Source organism: Merops nubicus, unplaced genomic scaffold, assembly GCF_000691845.1.
Source record: "Merops nubicus isolate BGI_N331 unplaced genomic scaffold, ASM69184v1 scaffold18139, whole genome shotgun sequence".
NCBI classification, from domain to species: Eukaryota; Metazoa; Chordata; class Aves; order Coraciiformes; family Meropidae; genus Merops; species Merops nubicus.
Genome location: NW_008633246.1, coordinates 2,389 through 11,351, shown reverse-complemented (window position 1 = coordinate 11,351; position 8,963 = coordinate 2,389). Strand labels below are relative to the sequence as shown.

The 8,963-nt window shown below is 53.7% G+C and overlaps 1 protein-coding gene across 1 annotated transcript in view; it reads right to left on the bottom strand.

The window, feature by feature from the left end:
- LOC103780514 (2-oxoglutarate dehydrogenase, mitochondrial) overlaps nucleotides 1-8,245 on the bottom strand; it is a 21,523-nt gene extending 13,278 nt beyond the window's left edge. Inside the window, exons 1-2 of the mRNA XM_008948201.1 lie at nucleotides 8,063-8,245; nucleotides 3,956-4,058 (exon numbers count right to left, since the gene is read on the bottom strand). The gene's annotated coding sequence lies outside the window, so the exon portion shown is untranslated. The remainder of the gene's footprint in view (nucleotides 1-3,955; nucleotides 4,059-8,062) is intronic.
- Nucleotides 8,246-8,963: the final 718 nt, after the last annotated feature.

The window sequence follows — 8,963 nt, the reverse complement described above, 5'->3', positions numbered from 1 at the left end:
ACTGCCGGGCACGGGGGCTTCACCCCCTGCCACCAAAAGGCACCTTCCAGTCAAGCTGCATCACGGGGAGTGTTCTCCTCTGAGCAGCACCAGCTGCCTCCCACCACCAAACCACAGGGGGGGGTTTGCTCCAAGAGGATTTCAAGGTCTTTTTGGGGTCTGGCTGAGCTGTTTTTTTTCCATAGCAGCCCCTCCTGGTGCAGTGCGTTGTGTGCTGGGAGTTGGGAGGGTGTTTGGAACACCCGTGGTGGGCACGAGCTTGAAGGGGCCAGGCATCAGAAGAGAATAAATCTTGTTCTTGGCTTTGCTTTTCCATTCAACTGCCTCTTTTTTTACCCACAAGGGGACGGGTGTCCATTTAATTCTCCTTTCCCTTTTTGCTCTGCAGAGGGAAAGGAAAGGGGAAGGGTTCTAGAGCGGCTTGGTGGGCACTTGGTGCTCAGCCAGGGTTAACCCACCACAAGGTCTCTCCCAAGGAGACACCACTGCTGGGGTGTTAATGAGCAGGCTGTTAATGAGCAAGACAGAGGCTGGCACCTCCAGCATGCTCAGGAGGGCTGCCAGAGCTATGTTAGGTCACCCGAGGGCCTCAATCTCACCTGGGTTACAAGAAAGGCTTTGGAAATGCTTCTCCTCCTGCTCAGCAGGGCAAAAAAATCATATTTAGGTGAGATGTTTGGTTAGCAAGGTCTCAGACTAGGGGAAGGGGAGGTGGTGGTGCTCCCAGACAGTCTCCCAGCAGGGGTTGGCTTGGTTCTTCCCCAGCTGGAGGATGATTTCCACCAGTTCCCCTGGGAGAGAGGCAGGAGCTGCCTTCCACCGAGGGAGAGACACTCAGACACCTCCTGCCTCCCACCCCCCCTGGATCTCAGCGTGCTAAGGTGTTATTCCCTTGGACAGGTCACATCAAGCTCCTGCAGTCATCCTGTCCTCATTTCACATCACTTACCACGCCAGAGCCTCTGCAGGACAAGACCAGGAGGAGATGACTTTGGGTTTTAAATAGAAAAGACAAGAGAAAGAGGAATTCCAGGGCTCCAGCCCCACCTCTCCTCAGCCCAAGCACCCTCGGGCAGGCTTCCTCCCCCTCCCCAGACACAAACCAGTGGCTCAACAAAAGGCAATTGAGAAGAAAGATCAATTTCTGAGATTAACCATCCAACAACTCCTTTGAATTGCAGCACTCGCCCTGGCCAGGGCTGCAGCTCTTGGCAGCAGAGCTCCCATCACAAAAGCTGACCTTTAAGGATTTCACTGCTCAGAAAGAGGAAACAAGATGGGATCCAAGTTTCCAAATTGTTTCTCTGTCCAGTGTTTCAAATCAATAATAATAATAAAAAAAAAAGCCAGCAGGATCTGCTTAGAAATTGGCTTTTTCTGCCACGAGCAGGCTCTGCCCACGTGCTGCCCCCCTCCTGCTCCCCTCCCCTCTCACTGGGTGTTCTCTGGGAGCTGGCTTCACCAAGCTGGATTTTAGGATGAGGTTTGCCACGATGAGGATCCCAGGGGAAAGTCTACTCAGTCAGAAATAGTTACAGCAAGATAATAAAAGCTCCTTTGGTTGGGTATTTGAGTCTGGGGTCCTGCCTCAGGACACGGCCCCAGCACAAGTTCAGGAGTTCCTACAAATTCCTGGGTTCCTGGGAATTAAACCAACACCAGGAGCTGCAAGGACAGGTATTTTGGTATGAAAGGCACAAAGAAATGGGCCTGCAGTTGGACCTGCTCCTGGACCTGCTCTTGGATGGCTCTGGGCTCTTCTTCCACTGAAGCAAGGCTGTTCCTGGAGCACACCATGCTTCAGAGAACCCCATGGCCAAAGCCCTCTGGACTGGCTCTCCTCACTGAGGCAGCCCCACGAGCTCAATGTCCAAGTGGAAACCAGTAAGGAGCAGAGTCCCTTAGGGGTCTAAACTGGGACTGGTTTAATATCTTCATCAACTGCATGGATAGAGGGATCTAGGGCACCCTCAGCCACGCTGACACCAGCAGCAGTAGTGTGAAGGTCATCAAGTTCAACAAGGTCAAGTGCAAGGGTCAGGGCAATCCTGAGCCCCAGCACAGACTGGGAGCTGTGGGTGGATGGATGGATGGATGGATGGAGAGCAGACCTGCTGAGAAGGACTTAGGGAGTTTTGGGTGCTTCAAAAGAAGCATGGCCAGAAGGTTGAGGGAAGGGATTCTCCCCCTCTACTCCATTCTCCTGAGACCCCACCAGGAGCACTGCATCCAGCTCTGGAGTCCCCAGCAGAAGAAAGACCTCTTGGAGCTGGGCCACAATGATGACCCAAGGGCTGGGACCCCTCTGCTGGGAGGCCAGCAGGAGACAGTTGGGCTGGGGCAGCCTGGAGATGGCTCCAGGGAGACCTTCTGGTGGCCTTTCAGTACTTAAAGGGGCCTAGAAGGAAGCTGGGGAGGGACTTTTGAGCAGGGCCTGCTGGGACAGGACAAGGGGGGGTGGTTTGAAACTGAAAGAGGGAGATTTAGACTAGAGAGAAGGAAGAAATTTTGAATGCTGAGGGTGGTGAGACCCTGGCCCAGGTTGCCCAAGGAAGTTGTGGATGCTCCATCACTGGAGGTGTTCAAGCCCATGTTGGATGGACTTTGAGCAACCTGGTGTAGCAGAAGGTGTCCCTGCTCACTGCAGGGGGGCTGGATTAGGTGACCTCTGCACCTCCCTTTAACCTAAACCCTCCTGTGAGTCTGGGACTCGCTGAGCACCGTGGCAGCTCTGCTCCCCAGACCTGGCTCCCTTTTCTCCTGAGGGTTGCAGTCTCTGCAACCACCTCCAGCCAGCCAGCTCTGGGTTTCATGCAGACCCTGCTCTCCTCTGAAGAGGGAAACATGTCCAGCAGGCCCAGGGCTTCAGGGTCCCTGCTCCCCTCACAGCACTGCCTACAAGAGTGTCCTCTCCTGCGCCTGGGTTCACGGCCACCATCTCCCCACCTCTTCCCATCAAAACCTCCTAGACAAACCTCCTAGTTGGCTTGCCCCAGCTCAGAGCCAGCTGGCTCCCATGGCCATCATCCCATCCCCATCACCCATCGAGCTGGGCCAACCAAACCCTAATCCCTGCCTACCACTCCCAGGACACACCATCCTGTGTGAAGGTCCACCAGGTCCAGGGCTGGTGTCCTGAGCTGGCAGCTGAAGGAGGAATGGAGCTCATTGACATGCACTGTGGGCTCTGATCGGCTGGTTGGGTGGTGGGGGGTTAGTAATCATCACTGCTGCTCTACTCTAGGTTAGAAGCATGCCTCTTGAGCACTCCTAATGCCAGGGGAACCACCCTTGGAAAGCACCAGCAAGGCAGAAGAGCTCAGCACGGTGACCTTGCTCTAGCTAGAAGAATGGCAGCATACTACAGAGATCTGTGCCACACTCATGCATCTTTCACTCCGAGGCATTGAGAAGTCCACCTCTTCATTTGGATGGGGACACATCCCAAAGCTTCCTTGTGATGATCACCAGCAGGGATTGAAGAGCTCAGTCTTGGGAGAGGGGAGCAGTTCAGGGATTTACAGCTGCCGTGGAGTTTCCCCACCCCCACCCTCACCCCCCAGCTTTTCAGGATCCCCAACAGCAGCAAGAAGAGCTGAGGGAACCAAACTTCAGCTCTCACCACCACGTCAACCTCCCTGCTTTGCATTTCCAGATGATGCAATTGCTTCCAGCCCTGGATGAACGAGTTCAGTGACATCATTAATTGGCACTGGTCGGAGGAGAAGCAGGAGAGGCCAGCAACAGGGTTTTGGCACCAGCCCCATTCACCCTGAGAGCCAGAGGGGGGCAGAACTGCTCCGTGGTGGCCCCATCGACTATCAATTTAGAGTGATCATTACTAAGGAAACTTAAGACTTTTCCCCCCTTTGACTGGTGAAGCAATCTACCTACGAAGCTGTGAAAGAGAGAGGAGCTCAAGCAATGCAGCACTAACTGCTCTCAAAGCCCTCACCCAGTTTGTCTGTGGATGTGATAATGTCAGCTGGAAGGGAGGAGTCCAGATCTGCATCCAAGATGCCCAGTGGGTCGAGTTGTGCTACATGATGCCCTCGAATCTATGAAACGGGCCAGGAATGGAAAGGAGAACAGGTACCAGGAGGGAGAGGGGAAAGGGAGAAAAACAAAACAGGGGAGGGGTAAAAAAGTTAAATTACATTAGGATTAATTTGCAGAGTAATTCTCACCGACGTTTGGAGAAACAGTTACTGGTGCATCATCAAAATTTACACAACTAATGCCGAGAGGATCAAGCTTTGCAATGTGATGACCCCTGACCTGGAAGCAACAACACAGATTAGTCATTAAAACCAGTTCATGGAAGAGACATTCCTTAAAAACAATAAATATTTCAAAAACAATGCAGTTTCCTTCTCTCCATTTGCTGCAGAGCCAGCCCAGTTTCTGGCTGCAGCTCAAGCCTGGAGAAATTGGGGTTTCTTTCAGCTACAGCATGGAGGTGTGAGTGCCACCAGCTGCAGGGAGCACTCTGCCCTGTCTGAGCCAGGCTGTGGTGGGGCAGGCAGGGGAAGGCAATCTCCTTCACAGCAGAGACCCTCCAGAACTGAGGTCTGAGGGTCTCCCACTGCTTTCACCAAGCACCTCTCCTCTGCAGATGGAGTAACTCCACGCTGATGGTTTCCTCCTAAGCACCAGAGCAAATGAAGAGGGAGTTTTCCAGATTTTGACAGACCTAGGTGCTCTCCTGTCAACGTGGCAGAGAAAACAAGTGTTGCCACCAGCTCTGGAAGGCAGAGGAACGTGTCTGAGGAACATCAGAGGTCAGCAGCTCACAGCATCCTTCTGGAGAGAGGAGCCTACAGCAGGACTTGGGAGCACTCTTCTGGGAAAGGGCTGGTGTGGAAATACCAAAGAGCTTTGGCCCCAAGAGAGCCTTGGCTCACAAAGAGCCTGAAATCAGCCACGGACACTAAGGCAAACTACAAAGGAAGCACCAATCCCCCTCCATGCTCTGCAGGGCCAGATGATGACGTGCCCCTGAGCACTGGTTGCTCCCAGAAAGCTCTTCTGGGAACCATTTGTTTGTCCATCTTACAACCAAGCGTGGGGGCTGGCCCAGCATGGAGCAACCACTTGGATATCTGCTGGAAAAGCAGCCCAGGGAACTGCAAGCAGTCCAGGGAAGCACTGCAGTGCCTCAAGGACAACCTCCTAAGAGGGACTGACCAGAGGAGAGGCACTGCTGGACTTGTTCCTCACAATGCAGAGCTTATTGAAGATGTCAAGACTGGAATCTGGACAGGGATCACACCCTGGTGGAATTCTCCATCTTGAGGGGCAGAGGACAGGTAAAGAGTAGAGGCAGGACCCTGAACCCCAGGAAAGCAAAGGTTCACCTGGTTAGGGTGCTGGTGTGTAGGATCCCTCAGGAAACTGCCCTCAGAGGCAAAGGAGCCCACGAGAGCTGGGAGATATTTCAAGATTTCTCTTTAGGGTGCAAGAGTTCTCAGTTTCAGTGTGAGAGAGCTCGAGGAGGGAAGGCAGGAGGACAGCTTGGGGAAGGCAGAACCTCTTAGCCCAACCAAAACACCAAACCAAAACACACAGGCAGTGGAGGCAGGGATGCAGATCCTGGGGACAATGCAGGGAAGCAGCCCAGGAGTGCAGGGAGAGTCAGGAAAACCAAGGCACAGCTGGAGCTGGACTTGGGCAAGGACATGAAAGATAACAAGAAGGGTTTCTTCAGGTACACAGGACAGCAAAGGAAGATGAAGGAAACTGGAGCTCCCAAAGATCTGGCCACAACCAACATGGAGAAGGCACTCAACAACTTTTTTGTCTTCTCTGGCTCCAGCCACATCACCAAATTCACAGAACCCAAAGGCCAGGGACTGGGATAATGAAGAATTCCCACCACAGGAGAGCAGATTCAAGACCTTCAAAGGAACCTGACTGTGCACAAGCTCATGGGCTCTGGTGAGATGCACACACAGGTCCTGAGGGAACTGGCAGGTGCTAAGCCACTGTGCATCATGTTTAAATAGTTGTGGCAGTCCAGTGAAGTTCCCAGTGACTGGAAAAGGGGAAACCAAAACCCTCATTTTTAAAAAGGGAGTAGAAGAAAGACTCAGGGGACTACAAGCCAGGCAGCTGCACCTCTGTGCCCAGCAGGATCATGGAGCAGATCCTCCTGGAAACTCTGCTAGGGCATGTGGAGAACAAGGACATGACTGGTGACAGCCAAGCTGGTTTCAGCAAAGGCAAATCATGCCTGACAAATTTTTGGGCCTCCTATGACAGGTTTTCAACGTTGGTGGGTGATGGAAGAGCAACTGGCGTCATCTACCTGGAGTTGTGCAAAGAGTTTGGCACCCTCCTGCACAACATCCTTGTCTCTGAACTGGAGAGACCTGGATTTGATGGATGGATGGTGGGTAAGGAGTTGTCTGGATGGCTGCACTCAGGGTTGTGGTCAACAGCTTGATGTCCAGGTGGAGATCAGGGATGGGTGGTGACCCTCAGGGGTCTGCACTGGGACCAGTATTCTGAACATCTTTGCTGGGGCCATGGACAGGAGGATGGAGGGCACCCTCAGCAGGTCTGCAGATGACACCAAGCTGAGTGGGGTGGTTGACAGGCTAGAGGGAAGAGATGTCACCCAGAGGGACCTCGACAGGATACAGAGGTGGGACCATGTGAACCTCACGAGGTTCAGCAAGGCCAAGGGCAAGGTCATCCCAGTATCAGCCCAGGCTGGGGGTGAAGGGCTGGAGAGAAGCTTCAAGGGGGCTTATGAGAAAGATGAGGGACTTGAACTGTGGCAACAGACACGGGGTGATGGTTTTAAACCACCTATGACAGGCAGGGTTCCTGTCATTCCTTCCACCTTCCTGGTCTTCCCATGCTGGGCTGAACTTCCCCCACCTGGACACCACCAGACTAGGAAGGGAGGTGGATTTCTCACTGCAGACAGCTTAGAAAAACACCTCCAAGAGTCACCACCTCCCAGTGCTGCCATTTGGAGCCTGAGGAGGTGACAGGAGAGCAGAAGAGGTTATAGATCTTGTGTTCCAGCTGCTGACTTGGAGCTGCTGCCTCCAACTGCGTCACTCCCCCCTTGTCTGAACTTGGCATCTGCCTTCTTGTTCCACCAGTGAGAGCTGCCTGGCCTTTAGAAATGGCTCCCCAGGACCTGCCTGGGCTGGAGAGAACTGGCAGGGTGGTCACCTCCCATGAAATCAGCCGTGAGGAAGACGTAGGTCCTCAGGAGCACCTCCCAGCTTCCCCTCCCTGAAGAACAGCAGGGCAGTGCCCCAGCCTTGACGTTGGCACCTTGGCTGAGGACAAGGGTAGGGCAGACCTTTGGACTTGCCCACTGCTGCAGTTCTTGCCTTAAATCTGTGGTTTTATCTCCCCCTACCTGAGCAGGAACACAACCTGGAGGTTGAGAGGCTGAGGAGGTGAGAAGCCTGTGGTCACACCTCCACCAGGAGCTGGGTTGGTCAGCTCCTCACCACAGCCCCAGTTAAAACCCTCATGCTTGACAAACCAGAGGGCAAGTAAAGGTGAAAGGATGACACGGATGTAGAAGGACACTGAAATGTTCTCTGGAGTTAAACTGTTGGCTGGCTCTAGCTGGAGGATGTTTCCTTCCTGCCCCAAACTCCTCTCTCCCAAGAGGCTGACCTGGCACCACCGCCCCGAGCTGCAGCACAGCAGCACCACAGCTCCCTTCCAAGTCACAAATCACCAGGAAACGTTTCCTGAACTTTTTGTTTCAGGACCTCAGAAGTTCTCTCAGGAGGAAGCAGGATGGGCAGTCCCACACCAGTGCTGAGCAGGCAGCAGCCCAGAGCACAGGAGCATCATTCCAGAAGCGAGAAGACCTCCCCCTCCCTGCCACCATCACTGCTCTGTTTAGGTGACAATAGCTTTAATCCCCCTATTGTCCAGCAGAACATCAGCTGAGCTTCCACCCCACCACATCAGCAGCTCAGTAAACCCAGGGGGCACCCTGTAAGCTCCACAGCACCACCCCCCCAACCCACCTTGGCCACCAAACGTCCCTCTACAGAGGACACGCTCAGCACAGTCTCCTTACCTGATATGCCCTGATGAGAGACTGGACTGCCAGGTGGTCCTCCACCAGTTTATCTACGTTGGGTTGTGCTTGAACCAGGAACTGGGCTTGGGAGAGGGTGGAAAGGCTGGTACCCAGTGGAGGGGGGCTTTGGTAAGCAGTGCCTGGAGCAGCTCCAGCATTGGCGTTGCGAAAGAAGATGTCCCACGACTAGAAGGGAAAGGAGAGAGGGGACAGTTGGGACAGGCCACGGGGGACACCCCTCCCCCAGCTCTAAATACACACAGGATTTCCTGAAAAAGGATTTTTGCCTTGTAATTAAATCCAGGTAATTAAATCTGCCTCTTTTCCAACCCGTCCCAGTGCAAGCTGAGCTGTCCAGCAACAGCTCTTTCCTTCTGCTTCAGTTTTTCCCAATCCTTCCAGCAACCCCAGTTTGATACTCCCAGTATCTACTGGGAAATAGATTACTCCCAGTAACCCCAGTGCTGATACTCCTGTGCCCTTGGTGAGGCAGGGGCCACCTCTGCTCCTCTCTGCATTTCTAGGTGCTTAGAAAACACACCAAACCCCCCCAAAAAAAAACCCAAAAAGCCCTTGGCAGACTTGGTGTGACTTTGTGCTCCTCATCCAGCCCTGCCTGAAGGACTCAGAAGCATCCCAGGCCACACCCAAGCTAATCTACCTACTTGCAGAGGACCTGGGGAAGGGGAGACACCCACAAAACAAAGTCTGAGCCACGTCCCTGCCCGCTTGCCACGTGCCACCGAGTGCCAAAGGACAGTGGGGAGGTGCAGTGGTGTCTGTGTGCCCACAGGTGCCCAAGATGCCACCTAAAACAACCCAATCCTGTCACATTTGGATGTTGGTTTCAGCCCAAAGGTCTCTCCACCGACGCTCAGCCCTCTGCACCTTGTCTCCA